General features: G+C 44.6%; 1 protein-coding gene and 1 non-coding gene across 10 annotated transcripts in view; one reads left to right on the top strand and one right to left on the bottom strand.

The window, feature by feature from the left end:
* The window catches only part of PRRC1 (proline rich coiled-coil 1), a 139,699-nt gene that overhangs the window by 42,540 nt on the left and 78,649 nt on the right, over positions 1 to 18,510 (top strand). The gene's annotated exons all lie outside the window — the stretch shown is intronic.
* On the bottom strand, positions 1,657 to 1,728 carry TRNAR-ACG (transfer RNA arginine (anticodon ACG)). Its single transcript has one exon. It is a non-coding gene; the product is annotated as a tRNA-Arg (tRNA).

The raw sequence follows: 18,510 nt of genomic DNA, 5'->3' as shown, positions 1-18,510 counted from the left end.
TTTTCCACCTGTAAATCAGCAAAGATTCAAATATTTGATAACAAACCTTAGTTGAAGAAGAAGTAGAGAAGCAGGCCTCATACCTTACTGATGAGGGTATAAATCAAAACATCCCCAATGAAGAGCAATTTGACAATATTTATCAAAATTCCAAAAACATATCCTTTGATTAAGTAACTCTACTTTTGGGAATGGCACCCCACTCCTGTACTCTTGCCTGGAAAATCCCATGGACGGAGGAGCCTGGTAGGCTGCAGTCCATGAGGTCGCTAAGAGTCGGACATGACTGAGCGACTTCACTTTCACTTTTCACTTTCATGCACTGGAGAAGGAAATGGCAACCCACTCCAGTGTTCTTGCCTGGAGAATCCCAGGGATGGCGGAGCCTGGTGGGCTGCAATCCATGGGGTCACACAGAGTCGGACACGACTGAAGCAACTTAGCAGCAGTAGCAGTAGCATGCTTTATGATGTGTAAAATGGCATGTATCCAAGTAGAATCAATATAGCATTGCTGATATTAGCAGAAGATTGAAATGAACTAAATGTTTAGGAATTGGCACAAGTTAAAGAAATTATTGGCAATCTAATCCATTCAATGGAAGTATCAATATATATAGCTCTTTATAAATGAAGTAGCAGAAACGAATGATGTGGAAATAGCTCCAAGGTGTGTATGCATATGTGTGTGTGCATGCATGTGTTACTGACCAGGGTTCTTGGCCTCCTTAATTAATAGAAATTGATCAGAGGCCAGAGGAGGCATTCTGGCAAGGTTTTATTGGAGTACCTACAGCTGTTGGGAGGCAGGGGTTGAAAACAAGTAACAGGTTCCCTCTTGGTCACTCACTCACTGAGTGGGTGGTAAGCCGGTTCCTTATATGGAATGAGGGTTGGGGTGTTTTCAGGTGTTGGGTCAGAGGGGTGGGTTAGGTGACTTGCCCACCCCTTTGTGGTGGTGTGTGCAGGGGGCATGCCTAGTACCCTGCTTTGCTCCTGACCCAACTTTCGTTCCTGGCTCTTCAGAAGTAGCAGTTAGGTTTTTTGGTCTTTTTTTTTTATCTTGTCCATAATTTTCCCCAACTTTTAAGGCATGCAGTTATTTTTAGTCCCTTATAGTTTCTTTGTATTTTGTTGTTCATGGAGATGTTTGTCCAGGTGCAAGCATTGCAGCAAAGGGTCCCAGGTTCCAGCCTGTCTCATTCCCCACTGAGAGATGCTACACCGTTATTCTTAAGGGGTAAGGGGCTGAAGGTCTCTTCTGAAACTTCTTTCTGTTGGACAGGGGCTGCAGATCTTAACCTACCCTAGAGGTATAGAAGTTTCCTGTTGATTATTCCAAAGAACTGTAGGGACCTGGGCCACCCCTGGAATGGGTTTAATAGCTTGAGCCATCGTGAGTGAGCCTTACTTCAAACTGTTAGAGCCTAGAAGACACAAACCTAACCAGAAGTTGAAACAAACAAGGGAAGAACAATAATACCCATTAAAGAGCCTAGAAAGGGAAGGAACCAGATTAACTTTGGGAAAGTGGAGTCACTCAGTCGTGTCCGACTCTTTGCGACCCCATGGACTGTAGCCTACAATGCTCCTCCGTCCGTGAGATTTTCCAGGCAAGAGTACTGGAGTGGGTTGCCATTTCCTTCTCCAGAGGATCTTCCCAACCCAGGGATCGAACCTGGGTCTCCCGCATCGTAGGCAGATGCTTTACCATCTGAGCCACCAGGGAAGTCCATCTTGGTCCACCAGTGGAGGCAATATTGCCTCTGCCAAAATTGTGAAGCCACTCTGTGCAGGCATTTATTTCCTTAATATTAACTTGTGCCTGTCCTGTTGCATTGATCCAGGGGCAGCAGGTAGTATTAGGCATCACACGAACTACCTTTTGATGGTGCCTGTCTTTTGGATAGGCATCTCAGGTTTTCCACTGGCTCACAGATGTATATTTTCCTCTGTTGTGACCTGTGGGGTTTCTGGAGGTAAAAGCTTTAGTCTGGACAAATGTACCCAACTAGGTATCCTTGCGGTTTGACAGCAGCGAATGTGGTCAAAATTACTTTACAAGGACTCTTCCATTTTGGCAATGGTTGGTCTTCAGGGGAGCCTCTTTCCAGGTTTTAAGAAGAACTTGGTCCCCAGGGTTTATTTGTGAACTGTTCCTTCCTCTGTATTTTTAATGGGAGCTGGCAGTGCTTTGTGGGCATAGTCCTAGATTGCCTTCTGAACTTGTCCTAGATTAATAATAAACCTCAGGGTCTGGTTCACTTCCTTCTTTAATGCAATGTCAGTAGTAAAAAGGCCTCTCATAGGTCATTTTAAATGTGCTGAGCCTCAGACCATTCCTTGGGGCTACACAGACCCTGAGGAGCGCAATAGAAAACAAGTTGGTCCCAGGTTCGACAGGTTCTTGGCAGAGCTTTGCTAAGGTTTTCTTTAAAGTATGGTTTATTTTTTTACCTGTCATGGTCGGGAGAGGGAGGAGGATGCCAAGAGGTATGTAGCTTGTAGTTTATCCCTAGCGTCATTGTGAGCCCCTGTGTGATTTTTGGCCATAGGACCAGTTATCACTCCAGAGGGACTTTGAAAGTCCAAACTGAGCAATTCTTTTCTTTAAAAGGGACTTAACCGACTTCCATGGCCTTTTCAGATCGGATGTAGAAGGCTACAACCCATTCTGTGAAAGTATCAATAAACACCAGAAGGTATTTATACTCTGATCATGAGGGCATTTGGGTGAAATCGAACTGCCAGTCTTCCTTGAGATATGTCCCTCGGTATTGAAGTGGCCTGAGTAACAAGGGAGAGATCGGATTGGCTTGTGAATTATTATGGGCTCATAAGTCACAGGCAAGTGTCACTTATTTTAGTGTTCTTTTAAGTCCCTTCCCTGAAAAAAGCCTTTTGCACTGAGTCCCATAGTGCATCCCTCCCATTAAGGGGTGGTATCATGTAAGCTCTTAGTTTCCATTGTTGGAATCAGGAATTAGAAACTTCCCTTCCTTTTTATATCAACATGTGCTTCCCTTCTCATAGCCCCATTTCTCAGCATGTTCTTGTTCCTGTGGGGAGTACTGGGGAGGCTGGGGGAGCCAACCACCAGAACCATAACTTGTTCAGGTTCCTGCAGAGGAGCTGCCTGTTTTGTAATCTAATCAGTTTTGCTACTTCCTTGGCTCACAGAACATCCATCCCTCTGATGGCCCCTCCAGCTGGACTACTGCTGCCTGGGTCAGGAGCTGCTCTCCTTCTAAAAGATCGAGAATCACATCTTTATGTTTCGGGGGTGGGGGAATTTCTAGCAGCTAACATGCCTCCTTCTTTGCAAATGGCAGCATGAACATGTAGCATATGGAACCCATACTTAGTAAAAATTTAATTTCTTATCCCTCCCTGCTTGCAAAGCTCTCATTAATGCAATTAGTTTGGTCTTTGATGTCTGGGGTGGCAGGGCCCTGGCTTCTGTGAGTTCATCTAGACGAACTAAGGCATACATACCCCGCCCTTTGGGTTACCATTTCTATAAAGCTGGTCCCATCAGGAAATCATTCGACCTCAGGACTGTGAAGAGGTTCATCTAGAAGATCAGATCAGCTGGAATAAGTTTGTTCTGTGGTGTGTATATACTGTTGTGCTGTCTCTACTCTCAACCACTGGAAGCAGAGTTGAGTTGGTATACCTTTAAGGTCATTTGGGGGTGTCCATTAGGAGGGCCTGATATCTTGTTAACCTTTCTTCAGCCAGTCAATGATGTCCTTTGACTTCAGCACAGATTGTACCACTGAAGAGTTAACCCATCTAAGTGTTGTCCTAGGGTGAGCTTGGAAGCCTCATTAACCTATAGGGATAGGGTTGTTCCTGTACAATGTTATGAACCTCTACCCATAGTTCTTCAGGCACTCTATCAGATCTAATCCCTTGAATCTATTTGTCACTTCCACTGTATAATCATAAGGGATTTGATTTAGGTCATACCTAAATGGTCTAGGGCTTTTCCCTACTTTCTTCAATTTAAGTCCGAATTTGGCAATAAGGAGTTCATGATCTCAGCCACAGTCAGCTCCCAGTCTTGTTTTTGCTGACTATATAGAGCTTCTCCATCTTTGGCTGCAAAGAATATAATCAATCTGATTTTGGTGTTGACAATCTGGTAATGTCCATGTGTAGAATCTTCTCTTGTGTTGGAAGAGGGTGTTTGCTATGACCAGTGTGTTCTCTTGGCAAAACTCTATTAGCCTTTGCCCTGCTTTGTTTTGTACTCCAAGGTCAAATTTACCTGTTACTCCAGGTATCTCTTGACTTCCTACTTTTGCATTCCAGTCCCCTATAATGAAAAGGACATCTTTTTTGGGTGCTAGTTCTAGAAGGTCTTGTAGGTCTTCATCAGTTCAGTTCAGTAGCTCAGTCATGTTCAATTCTTTGCAACCCCATAGACTGCAGCATGCCAGGCCTCTCTGTCCATCACCAACTCCCAGACTTTACTCAAATTCGTGTCCATTGAGTCAGTGATACCATCCAACCATCTCATCCTCTGTGGTCCCTTTCTCCCGCCTTCCATCTTTCCCAGCATCAGGGTCTTTTCCAATGAGTCAGTTCTTCACATCAGGAGGCCAAAGAATTGGAGTTTCAGCTTCAGCATCAGTTCTTCCAATGAATGCAGGGTTGATGTCCTTTAGAATGGACTGGTTGGATCTCCATGCAGTCCAAGGGACTCTGAAGAGTCTTCTCCAACACTACAGTTCAAAAGCATTACTTCTTTAGTGCTCAGCTTTCTTTTTAGTCCAACTCTCACATCCACACATGATTACTAGAAAAACCATAACTTTGACTTGATGGACCTTTGTTGGCAAAATAATGTCTCTGCTTTTTAATATGCTGTCTAGGTTAGTCATAACTTTTCTTCTGAGGAGCAAACGTCTTTTAATTTCATGGCTGCAATCACCATCTGCAGTGATTTTGGAGCCCCCAAAAATAAAGTCAGTCACTGTTTCCATTGTTTCCCCATCTATTTTCAATGAAGTGATGGGACTAGATGCCATGATCTTAGTTTTCTGAATGTTGAGTTTTAAGCCAAAATTTTCCCTCTCCTCTTTCACTTTCATCAAGAGGCTCTCTAGTTCTTTTTCACTTTCTGCCATAAAGGTGATATCATCTGCATTTCTGAAGTTATTGATATTTCCCCTGGCAATCTTGATTCCTTTTGTGCTTCATCTAGTCTGGCATTGCTCATGATATACTCTGCATATAAGTTAAATAAGCAGGGTGACAATATACAGCCTTGACATACTCCTTTCCCAATTAGGAACCAGTCTGTTGTTCCATGTCCAGTTCTAACTGTTGCTTCCTGACCTGCATACAGGTTTTTGAAAGGGCAGGTCAGGTGGTCAGGTAGGTCTTCATAGAACTGTTCAACTTCAGCTTCTTCAGCATTACTGGTTGGGGCATAGACTTGTATTATTTTGATATTTAGTGGTTTGCCTTAGAAATGAACAGAGATCATTCTGTTGTTTTTGAGATTGCATCCAAGTGTTGAGGGAGTGTGTAATTTCCTCAGTTCTGTCTCACCACAGCAAAAATTTGAAGCGTCAGATGGACCAGGGTTATAGCTCAGTTTTATTGGCAAGCAAAGGAAAATACATACTTGAGGCATGAGGGTGGGCTGACCCAAAAGGCACGAGGAGAAGAGAAGTCCCCAGGCCCAATTTTGGCTCCTCTTTTTATATGTCTTTTCTCCTCTCCCTGAGCCTGCCCTATGTAAATCGGGCTAGCCAGGAGGGCTGTTTGTTTTACCTGAGGTTCTCACTCCAGTCCTCGGACCTTCCTTTGTTCTATTTCCTTGGGCTTTTCCCTTTGTCTTTTAGCCACTGCCATTTTGGACTCCTTTTTCCTAATCTAACTACCTAACACAAGTACTGCATTTCGGACTCTTTTGTTGACCATGATGGCTACTCCATTTCTTCTAAGGGATTCTTGCCCACAGCAGTAGATATAATGGTCATCTAAATTAAATTCACCCATTCTAGTCCATTTTAGTTCACTGACTCCTAAAATGTCAGTGTTCACTCTTTTCATCTCCTGTTTGACCACTTCCAATTTACCTTGATTCATGGACCTAACATTCCAGATTCCTATGCAATGTTGTTTCTTACAGCACTGAGCTTTACTTTTGAGAGGGTAACAAGCAGGAAGGACAGGGGTCTCCAAATGGAGGAAATAGGCTGCAAGTGTCAGACATTTTTTCTCTCTCTCTTAAGCGGCAGGAGGAAACAAACTACAAGCATTAGATATTTTCCCCTTTTCTATACAAATATAAAAAGAGGTTTGTTTTAAAATTCTGTGTTGCCATGATGACACCTAGTTCCACCTGAACTGAACTTTTCTCAAACCTTGAGCCAACCAATGTATTTTTCTTATGGAAATGTTCATCTTAAGCTATGCTAATGAACTATGTATTTACCTTAGATTCTGTCTTCAAGTGGGTTCCACCTAAGACGCAGAATCCACTTAACAAACCAGTATGTTTTACTCATGCAAATGTTCTCTTAAGCTATGTGAATGAGCCTGTATTTGCTTGGAAACCTGCCTTTCTTCAAGATTCATGTCAATCATTTCATGGCCCTGGACAACTCACCTTGGGTCAATGTTATCTCAAAGTGCATGTTACGGGTGAGGGGCCTGATGCCAGTCTCTGAGTTTTGAGACATTTCCTTTCTCCAATTAGCAGACTGCTAGTAGCTATATAACATCTGGCAATGGCACCCCACTCCAGTACTCTTTGCTGGAAAATCCCATGGACGGAGGAGCCTGGTAGGCTGCAGTCCATGGGGTCACTGAGGGTCAGACACGACTGAGCGACTTCACTTTCACTTTTCACTTTCATGCATTGGAGAAGGAAATGGCAACCCACTCCAGTGTTCTTGCCTGGAGAATCCCAGGGACCAGGGAGCCTGGTGGGCTGCAGTCTATGGGGTTGCACAGAGTCGGACACGACTGAAGTGACTTAGCAGTAGCAGTAGCAAAGACTAGCAGGGGGACACTCTTTCTGATGCCCCCTTCTGATGTCTATGTCAGAAGCTTTCTCTATCTCTATTATACTTTAATAAAACTTTATTACACAAAAGTTCTGAGCCATCAAGCCTCGTCACTGGTCCCAGATTGAATTCCTCTCCTTCAGAGGCCAAGAATCCCGGTGTCTTTCACAGCTCAGCAACAACCTTTTACTTCAATCACCAGTCACATCCACAACTGGGTGTTGTTTTTGCTTTAGCTCTGTCTCTTCATTCTTTCTGAAGTTATTTCTCTACTGTTCTCCAGTAGCATATTGGGCACCTGCCAACCTGGGGAGTTCATCTTTCAGTGTCCTGTCTTTTTTCCTTTTCATACTGCTCATGGGGTTCTCAAGGCAAGAATACTGAAGTGGTTTGCCATTCCCTTCTCCAGTGGACCACGTTTTGTCAGAACTCTCCACCATGACCTGTTCATCTTGGGTGGCCCTACACTGCATGGCTCATAGTTTCATTGAATTAGACAAGGTTGTGGTCCATGTGATCAGTTTAATTAGTTTTCTGTAATTGTGGTTTTCATTCTGTCTTCCCTCTGATGGATAAGGATAAGAGGCTTATGGAAGCTTCCTGATGGGAGAGACTGACTGTGGGGGAAACTGGGTCTTGTTCTGATCAGTAGGGCTATGCTCAGTAAATCTTTAACCCAATTTTCTGTTGCGGTGCAGGGCTGTGTTCCCTCCCTGTTGTTTAACTTGATGCCAAACTATGGTGGAGGTAATGAAGATAATGGTGACCTCCTTCAAAAGGTCCATGCATGTACTGCCACACACAGTGCTCCTGACCCTGCAGCAGACCACCGCTGACCCATGCTTCTGCCAGTCACATCACCAGTCACATCCACAACTGGGTGTTGTTTTTCTTTTGGCTCCATCTCTTCATTCTTTCTGGAGTGTATTTCTCCACTGTTCTCCAGTAGCATATTGGGCACCTACCAACCTGGGGGGCCTACACTGGAAACTCCTGGACACTCACGGGCAAGTCGGGGTCAGTCTCTTGTGGGGGTCACTGCTCCTTTCTCCTGGGTCCTGGTGTGCACAAGGTTTTGTTTGTGCCCTCCAAGAGCCTGTTTCCCCAGTCCTGTGTACATTCTGGCGGCTCTATGGTGGGGTTAATGGTGACCTCCTCCAAAAGGGCTTATGCCATGCTCAGGTCTGCTGCACCCAGAGCCCCTGACCCCACAACAGGCCACGCTGACCCATACCTCCACAGGTAATGCTCAGACTCAGTCTCTGTGGGGTCTCCTGGTGCACAAAAGGTTTTGTTTGAGCCCTCTGAGTGTCTCTGGTGGGTATGGGATTTGATTCTAAATGAGATTTTGTGCCTCCTACTGTCTTGCTGGGGCTTCTCCTTTGCCCTCAGACATGGGGTATCTCTTTTGGTGGGATCCAACATTCTCCTGTCAACAGTTGTTAGACAATGAGTTGTAATTTTGGAGTTCTCACAGGAGAAGATGAGTGCATGTCCTTCTACTCTGCCATCTTGTTTAGTCCCAGAGGTTCATGACATTGTGCAGGAGGCAGTGATCAAAACCATCCCCAAGAAAAAGGCAAAAAAGCAAAATGGTTGACTGAGGAGGTCTTACAAATAGCTGAGAAAAGAAGAGAAGCTAAAGGCAAAGGAGAAAAGGGAAAATAACCCATTTGATTGCAGAGTTCCAAAGAATAGCAAGGAGAGATAAGAAAGCCTTTCTCAGTGATCAGTGCAAAGAAATAGAGGAAAACAAAAGAATTGGAAAGACCACAGATCTCTTCAAGAAAATTAGAGATACCAAGGGAACTTTTCATGCAAAGATGGGCACAATAAAGGACAGAAATGGTATATGGATCTAACAGAAACAGAAGATACTAAGAAGAGGTGGCAAGAATACATAGAAGAACTATACAGAAAAGATCTTCATGACCCCAGATAACCACGATGGTTTGATCTCTCACCTAGAGCCAGACATCCTGGAATGTGAAGTAAAGTGGGCCTTAGGAAGCATCACTGTGAACAAAGCTAGTGGAGGTGATAGAATTCCAGTTGAGCTATTTCATATCCTAAAAGATGATGCTGTGAAAGTGTTGCACTCCATACACCAGAAAATTTGGAAAACTCAGCAGTGGCCACAGGACTGGAAAAGGTCAGTTTTCATTCTAATCCCAAAGAAGGGCAATGCCAAAAACTGTTCAAACTGCCACACAATTGCACTCATCTCATATGCTAGCAAGGTAATGCTCAAAATTCTCCAAGCCAGGCTTAAGCAGTACATGAACCACGAACTTCCAAATGTTCAAGCTGGATTTAGAAAAGTCAGAGGAACCAAAGATCAAATTGCCAACATCCACTGTATCATTGAAAAAGCAAGAGAGTTCCAGAAAACATCTACTTCTTCTTTATTGACTACACCAAAGCCTTTGACTGTGTGGCTCACAACACACTGTGGAAAATTCAAGAGATGAGAATACCAGAACACCTGGCCTGCCTCCTGAGAAATCTGTATTCAGGTCAAGAAGCGACAGTTAGAACTGGACATAGAATAACAGATTGGTTCCAAATCAGGAAAGGAATATGTCAGGGCTATATATTGTCACCCTGATTATTTAACTTATATGCAGAGTACATCATGAGAAATGCCAGGCTGGATAAAGCACAAGCTGGAATCAAGATTGCTGGGAGAAATATCAATAACCTCATATATGCAGATGACACCATACTTATGGCAGAAAGCAAAGAAGAACTAAAGAGCCTGTTAATGAAAGTGAAAGAGGAGAGTGAAAAAGTTGGCTTAAAAATCAACATTCAGAAAATGAAAATCATGACATCCGGTCCCATCACTTCATGGCAGATAGATAGGGAAACAATAGAAACAGTGACAGACTTTATTTTTTGGGCTTCAAAATCACTGCAGATGGTGACTGCAGCCATGAAATTAAAGACGCTTGCCTCTTGGAAGAAAAGCTATGACCAACCTAGACATCAGAGACATTACTTTGCCAAAATAAGTCCATCCCTGGTGGATCAGATGGTAAAGCATCTGTCTACAATGCGGGAGACCCGGGTTTGATCCCTGGGTTGGGAAGATCCCCTGGAGAAGGAAATGGCAATCCACTCCAGGACTATTGCCTGGAAAATCCCATGGACAGAGGGAGCCTGGTAGGCTACAGTCCATGGGATCGCAAAGAGTTGGACACGACTGAGCGACTTCACTCAGTCAAAGCTATGGTTTTTCCAGTAGTCATGTATGGATGTGAGAATTGGACTATAAATTCAGCTGAGCACTGAAGAATTGATGGTTTTGAACTGTGGTGTTGGAGAAGACTCTTGAGAGTCCCTTGGACTGCAAGGAGATCCAACCAGTCCATCCTAAAGGAAATCAGTCCTAAATATTCATTGAAAGGGCTGATGCTGAAGCTGAAACTCCAATACTTTGGCCTCCTGATGTGAATAACTGACTCATTGGAAAAGATTCTGATGCTGGGAAAGATCTAAGGCAGGAGGAGAAGGAGACAACAAAGGATGTGATGGTTGGATGGCCTCACCGACTCAATGGACATGAGTTTGAGTAAGCTCTGGGAGTTAGTAATGGACAGGGAAGCCTGGCGTGCTGCAGTCCATGGGGTCGCAAAGAGACGGACACAACTGAGGGACTGACCTGAACTGAACTGATGATTTCTCCTCCCTACAGGCAGCTTGCCCATCCCAGGGCTACTGAATCCAGTTGTTTTGGAAAGCAAGTTATTGGTCTCTGATTTGTCCCATTTTTGGGGACTCCTAGTGTTATTCCTGACCTCTTGTGAATGTATAGAGTGAAAGGCTGTCCAAATTTGAAAGTCCCAATGCTGGTGTTCTACTCAGCTCAGTATTTAGAGTCTCAAAGGCCCGCCGGTATTCCGTATTCCATTGAAGGGGTTCCCTTTCTTCTCACTTAAGAGCCTCATAGAAAAGTTTGGGACTTCCCAGGTGGTTCGGTGGTAAAGAATCCACCTGCTAATGCAGGGGACACAGGAGACACAGGTTTGATCCCTGGGTTGGGAAGATCCTCTGTAGGAGGAAATGCAACCTAATCCAGTAGTCTTGCCTGGAAAATCCCATGGACAGAGGAGCCTGGCAGGCTATAGTCCATAGGATCACAAAGAGCCGAACTCTACTGAGAAACTGAGCATGCACGCACAGGGGTTTTGCTTATAAGGCCATAATTTGGAATCTCTCAGATACGAGAGAGCCCAGTCAACCGGAGAAAAACTCGGAGTTGCCTCTGTGGTTGGAGATGGTTGCACTAATGGCTGTATTTCCATCTGTGGTCAGGGCTCGTGCCCCTGGGGTCAGAACAAATCCTAAATATTGAATCCATTGCTGTGAGATTTGAGCCTTGGTTGGAGACACTTTATATCCCCTTTCTGCCAGCAAATTTAGGACCCTAACAGTACTTTTATGCTAATCTTGTTTGGCCTCACTGCTTATCAATAAATCATCAACATATTGTAGCATAATTCCCTTCTCAAGACTCCATTCCCTCAGTTCCAAATAGCTGGGGACTGTCCCCAAAACCCAGTGGAAACACTGTCCAGGTATACTTGGTAGCCTCCTGGGTGTCAGAGCCCCTCCATTCGAAGGCAAAAAGATATATTGAGGGTCTGGATATAGAGGAATATAGAAAAAAAAAAAAAAGACATCTTTGAGGTTCAAACAGAAATGCTGAGAACTCCCGGGTACTTGGGTGTGGGTTTGGGTAAATAGTGATGCCTGCCTCATTCACTGTTCATAAACCAACACTCCCTATTACGCTTCTGAATGGGAAGGATCTGAGTGTTGCAAGAGATTGGCAGGGCCTAATGAGTCTGTGTTTTAGAATTCGGTGAGCACTAGTTGGATTTCCCTCAGGGCCTCAGGCTTTAAGGGATATTGTCTTTTCCAGGGGTATTTCCCTGAGGTTTTAACCTTATTTTTATTGGGGGAATACATTTTGCCCTTCCTGGTACTGAGGTATCCCAAACTGTAGGATCTACTCATTTCCTCATTTCTTGGGGGATGTCTTGTAGAATATTTTGATGACCAGCAGGTGGGTATTTGGGGCTACTAATTGATGCATTCTCTGAATTCTCTATTTCCTTGGACTTCACCCTGTTCTAAAACTACATAAAGTACAAGTGTTAGTCACTCAGTCATGTCTGCCTCTTTGCGACTCCACGTTCTGTAACCTGCCAGGCTCCTCTGTCCATGTGATTCTCCAGGCAAGAATACTGGAGTGGATTGTCATTTCCTTTTCCAGGGGATCTTCCAGACCCAGGGATCAAACTCGGGTCTCCTGCATTGCAGGCAGGTTCTTTGCTGTCTGAGTCACCTGGGAATCCCTAGCTCCTCATTATTTAGCAAATCTCTTCCAAGGAGGGATACAGGGCATTCTGGCATATACAAAAGGAGTGAGTAATAATAGTGGGCCCGGCACCATAGGCACTGGGAGATGGCCCTACCTTTGGCTGTCCACTGGCTCCTGTCACAGTACAATCACAGTTGGAGAGGGGGTTGGCTGGCCAAGTCAGAACAGAGCAGGCAGCTCCAGTATCTACAAGAAACTCAGTTTTCTTATGGCCACACAGAGGGTGACCTGAGGCTCCCAGGAGTAACGAGGATGGATTGAGTGGGATCTGGAACCAGGCAGGCAGTTGGGCCCCGTCAGTGAGTGTGCGGGACTCTCTCATCCAAGAGACTTGCAAGGAACGGGGGCAGTCAGTGTTGCCCCTCAGGTATCCTACAGGAGGGTGCTCAGGACAGACCGCTTTCTCACGCTCTTCCTTCCGGCAAAAGGCACGTTGGTTCGGGCCCAGGTGGCTTCTAGTGGTCTGTCTCTCTAGATGGTGGGTGGATCAAAGCAGCCAAAAGCTGTGTTTTCTTTCTTAACTTCTGAACCTAATTTACTTTCTCCATGAAGTCTCAGTTGTTACAGATCTTAAAGGCCTCCTCTACCAAGGTGACAATGGGACTTGTGGCCCAGCCTCAAACTCCTGCAATTTTCTCAGGGTATTAGGAGTAGCCTGGGTAATAAAATGCATGAGCTGTAGAGTCCTCCCCTCTATGGACTTAGGGTCTGTATTGGTGTGCTTGCTGGAGGCCTCTGTCTGCTGGCTCAGTAAGACTGTGGGTTTTCATCTTGACTGTGTTATCTCTCGGACCTTGTCATAATTTACAGAATTCACCATATACCTTTCAGTCCATCTGACAGATGAGTAATATAACACCTCATCCCAGCCTGGCCTACACAACCTTCATAGTCCTCATATGGGTCATGTTCTGGGATTGTATCCCCACCCGCCTAACAGATTTGGTGTGGATTGGGGCCGCTAGGCTATGTACGTGTTTCCTGGCCTTTCTAGGTATTCACTCCTTTTCATCTGGGGTACAGCAGTGGGCCAGAATAACCATGATGTCCTGCCACGTGAGAGAGAATGTCAACCCCAGCATGATAAATCCATCCCTAAACTTGTCAGGGTTCTCTGAGAACCTGCCAAACTTCTCCTTACAGATTCCTAAGTCCCCCACTGAGAAGGGGACATGCACTCCAGTAATTGCTCTGTTCCCATCAGCTACTTCACGAAGGGCATAAAGGCCTGTGGGACAGTGGTGGGGGTGAACTTTGAACCTGATCCTGGATGACAGGAAGTTCCTCTACACCTTACCCCAGAGGGATTAGTCTCTCCTTCCTGGTGTGATGGAGGAGATAAAGGGATATAAAGAGGCAAAGTTGGGATTGGTCAGAAGGACCCTGAGAAGTAGGTGGCTCCAGGGATGCAGATGGGGCTTGGTTTCGTCCCTGAGAGCTGGGGAAGGTTGAAAGAGGATCATCTAAGATGTTACAAGTGTTTTCTGATTTCCCAGGCTTTTGATTATAGGAGTCACATAGTGAGGTTTTGGTACAGGACCATGAATGCTTGAATGTAGAGAACCTTAGTTTATTTTTCCCATCTTGTGACAGCAAAGATCCAATTGCAAAATGGTAAGTATCATATACCTAGCATGTTTCAGGTGACGGGGTCATTTCTTATTTACCAGGATTGCTCTTACCACAGATTTTCTCTTAGATAGGCTAGAGGGAAGGCAGCTTAATTAACAAAACATTGTCAAAGGACCATAGTATTGATTGTATAATAAAATCAGATCAACATCACCAAATAGGGACTTATAAATTATGAATCAAGTGGTTGTAAATGGGCACTTTCAAATCGTCTTTTGAGTAGGTTACATATTTCTCAGATATTTTTGTTTTCAGTTTTACCTGGGGCATTCAAAATTAGTGAGTTTCAGTGAGGTTTGCCATATGGTTTAATGGTTTCTTTTAAGTCACAATAGGAAGGTCACATCAAGCAAATCATTTTTTTAGTATCTGCTAACATGTGGATGAGATGGCTGGATGGCATCACCGACTCAATGGACATGAGTTTGAGTGAACTCCGGGAGTTGGTGATGGACAGGGAGGCCTGGTATGCTGCAGTTCATGGGGTCACAAAGAGTCGGACACGACTGAGCAACTGAACTGAACTGAACATGTTTTCTGTGGTCTTTGTCCTGGGAGTCTGATAGAAAGTAAGAAACAAAGCAAAGCAGATAGTTATAAGGGCCTTGTAGAAATGATACAGATAAAATTCAATAAAGGTTCAGAGAAAAGAAATTTTTTGAGGGTTCAAGGAGGACTTCATGGACTATAAATCTGATGGACCTATAATCTCCCCAGGCTGTAGACCTAATAACGGAAAGGATTTGTTATTGCCATTTTTATATTAAACAAGGTGAAGTGGTCATTTGTTTGAATGTTGGTGTTTTGGATCATAAAAAGTAGGTTTCTATCAATTCTCCTTCCTAATCAGAAAAGAGGGCTTCCCTGATGGCTCAGTGGTACAGAATCCACCTGCCAATCCAGGAGATGAGAGTTCAATCCCTGGGTCTGGAGATCCCTGGAGATCCCTGGAGAAGGAAATGGCAACCCACTCCAGTATTCTTGCCTGGAGAAAATTCCTCCCATGGACAGAGGAGCCTGGGTGGGCTACAGTGCATGGGCTTTCAAAGAGTTGGACACAACTGAGGACTAAATAACAACATTATGGTTTACAGACCCATTTTCAGGCCATTTGCCTCCATTCCCTAACTTATGCCAGGGCCAGGCAATGTTAAAGTAGTTTTTCTCTTCTCAGCCTATTTTGAAAATTTTCCAGTGTTTAAGGATACACTGCAGAAATGTTTCTTCTGGCTTAGAAGAGGATCCTCGCATGTTGAGTAACCTGCAACCAATAAAAAGCCCTTCTAGAAGTGAAGTCTGGAAACATTTACCAGGAAGATTTTGTCCTATAATAAGTTTCCCTACACTGAAGATGTTTCTTGAGATTGAGCATCTGTGAAGTCTAGGATGTTGGCTACTTGTAAGTGGCCAGTCCAATATGAAATCTGTCACAATGTCTGGGCTGTCAAAGTCTGAAGCAAAGAGGGTCCTGCTGCTGCTGCTGGTGCTGCTAAGTTGCTTCAGTTATGTCTGACTCTGTGCGACCCCACAGACGGCAGCCCACCAGGCTGCCCCGTCCCTGGGATTCTCCAGGCAAGAACACTGGAGTGGGTTGCCATTTCCTTCTCCAATGCATCAAAGTGAAAAGTGAAGGTGAAGTCGTTCAGTCGTGTCTGACTCTCAGCGACCCCATGGACTGTAGCCCACCAGGCTCCTCCCTCCCTGGGATTCTCCAGGCAAGAGTACTGGAGTCGGATCCTAGAGGTATAGAAAGGAACTCCTGGAAGAACCGCAGATGGGCACAGTGGAAAAATGCCACAGGGAATATTACCACAGGGGATTTTTTTTTTCTTTTCACATAGAGTAAGCTGTGACACTAGGAAGTAGAAGAACCCCAAATCCTCCCCCCTATCTGTTTGGCAGCCACGATAAAACTGGGGAAACCCTGATGATTCCATCTGACACATGCAACAGTGAGTTTGAACAATGTTTACCGTGTAATTTAACATCCCAAAGGAACCCAGTTAGTTTAGGATCTCTCTTTGGGATGCTCCAGGGGCCCCATGTGGCAACCATGAAGTGTCTTTGACATTAGCATTCCCTGATTCAGTTCAGTTCAGTTCAGTTCAGTCGCTCAGTCGTGTCCGACTCTTTTGCGACCCTATGAATCACAGCACGCCAGGCCTCCCTGTCCATCACCAACTCCCGGAGTTCACTCAAACCCACATCCATCGAGTCGGTGATACCATCCAGCCATCTCATCCTCTGTCGTCCCCTTCTCCTCCTGCCCCCAATCCCTCCCAGCATCAGAGTCTTTTCCAATGAGTCAACCCTTCACATGAGGTGGCCAAAGTACTGGAGTTTCAGCTTTAGCATCATTCCTTCCAAAGAAATCCCAGGGCTGATCTCCTTCAGAATGGACTGGTTGGATTTCCTTGCAGTCCAAGGGACTCTCAAGAGTCTTCTCCAATACCACAGTTCAAAAGCATCAATTCTTTGGTGCTCAGCTTTCTTCACAGTCCAACTCTCACATCCATACATGACCACAGGAAAAACCATAGCCTTGACTAGACGGACCTTTGTTGGCAAAGTAATGTCTCTGCTTTTGAATATGCTATCTAGGTTGGTCATAACTTTCCTTCCAAGGAGTAAGCGTCTTTTAATTTCATAGCTGCGGTCACCATCTGCAGTGATTTTGGAGCCCAAAAAGATAAATTGTGACACTGTTTCCACTGTTTCCCCATCTATTTCCTATGAAGTGATGGGACCAGATGCCATGATCTTCGTTTTCTGAATGTTGAGCTTTAAGCCAACTTTTTCACTCTCCTCTTTCACTTTCATCAAGAGGCTTTTGAGTTCCTCTTTGGAATATCCTATAATCTCCAGAAACATGTGTCTTCCCAAAGCACAGTTCCTTTCCTTAATATGGTGCAAGATGTATCTAATAAACCCAAGCATCTTTAGTTTGCCTCTTACGAGAAAACAAAGGTAGGTAAATGTAGACCTGTTTAGCAATTAATGTTCCAGTATTTCATTTTACTTAAAATGACCTGAAAACTCAGTGAATTTCTATCATTTAACTTAACTTAGTTTTAAGTTACCAAAATCTGGAGGGACTTTTAAGTAAATATAATAGGACAAGAGCTTTGCAGTAAATTCTGTAGAAGTACTGAAAAGCTCTTATCCTACTTAAAAGTGTAATCATATTGGGCAGTTTTCCTTCCTGACAAAGTTGATAACAGAAACAATATGTACTTAGTGATTTTCAGTAACCTAAGGTACAAGAAAAATATTATACTTAATGCTGATAACTCTAAAGACAGATCTGTATTAAATCCACAAGCTTAAGCTAGACAAGTTAATTTTTGACAAAGCCAGATATCTCATAGTTTTCTCACTTGAATGTAAAAGGCCTCCTTTTTTCTCCCTCAGTCTGGGGGACTCCAGGTGGACCAGGTGGTTTCCGAGAGTCCAGGCACAATAGTTACGTTGCAAAGGCAGAGGAGAAAGATGCAAGCTCCTCTCTTTTATTGTTTTGCTCTTTAAAATCCTACTAAGTAACCCAAGACTGGAGTTTCAGGCAGTGTAGGCTGTCTTTGCATTTCAAGACTTAAATGCTCCACTATGCCCACACTGTAGACAGAGACTTGCAGGAGCAGCTGGACAGACAGAAATACATAAAACAAAGATCCTTTTAAAAACATGTACCAATAACAGAAGGTGGACATCCCTGGAGGCTCAGATGGTAAAGAACCCGCCTGCCAACGCAGTAGATGTGGGTTGGATCCCTGGGTCTGGAAGTTCCCCTAGAGTAGGAAATGGCAGCCAACTCCAGTATTCTTGCCTGGAGAATCCCAGGGACAGAGGCGCCTGGTGAGCTACAATCCATGGGGTTGCAGAGAGTCAGACACAACTTAGCTTCTAAACAACAACCACCGCCAATGACAGAAACTTAAAGACACAAACAAGGAGTCTTCATGATGAAGGGGATGGGAGTGTAGGGGTGAGCACCAAGGGAGAGATAAAGGGAGGAAGGACAGAAAAGATTGAAAAAGAGAAAGAGGCAGAAAGAGAGAGATTGCCATTTCAATCCACACCCCTGTGGGTGTCTATTCAGGCACCAACCTGTGCACTTCTAGAAAGGGCGAGTGAAGGAGGGAGCACTCTGCCCACTGTCCCCCAGGGTGATCAAGCTCAGGAACCAGCCAGTTGTACATCATCTGTGGGACTCTCACCTATGCATACACCAGTCAATAGAAATCTGCTGCCTCAGCTTGCTCCCAGGGGGGCTTCTCTTGGCGGCAGGAAAGTACAGATGAGAGAACTGGGGTGATAAGACTTCCAGCCACTGCACGACACAAGGTTTGAACCGCTATCATTCTTGTAAATCTCCCATTTGGGAGAGACCAAGGTCTCCCCGGTGTGAGGGGAATCTCTCCCTGGCTACTTGTCACCCATCAGGGTGAGCCAGTCCCAGCCAGAG

The sequence above is a fragment of the Bubalus kerabau genome, chromosome 1 (genome assembly GCF_029407905.1).
Source record: "Bubalus kerabau isolate K-KA32 ecotype Philippines breed swamp buffalo chromosome 1, PCC_UOA_SB_1v2, whole genome shotgun sequence".
Lineage (NCBI taxonomy): Eukaryota > Metazoa > Chordata > Mammalia > Artiodactyla > Bovidae > Bubalus > Bubalus kerabau.
Note: the sequence above shows the minus strand (reverse complement) of the source record. Positions and strands in the feature narration are given on the sequence as shown.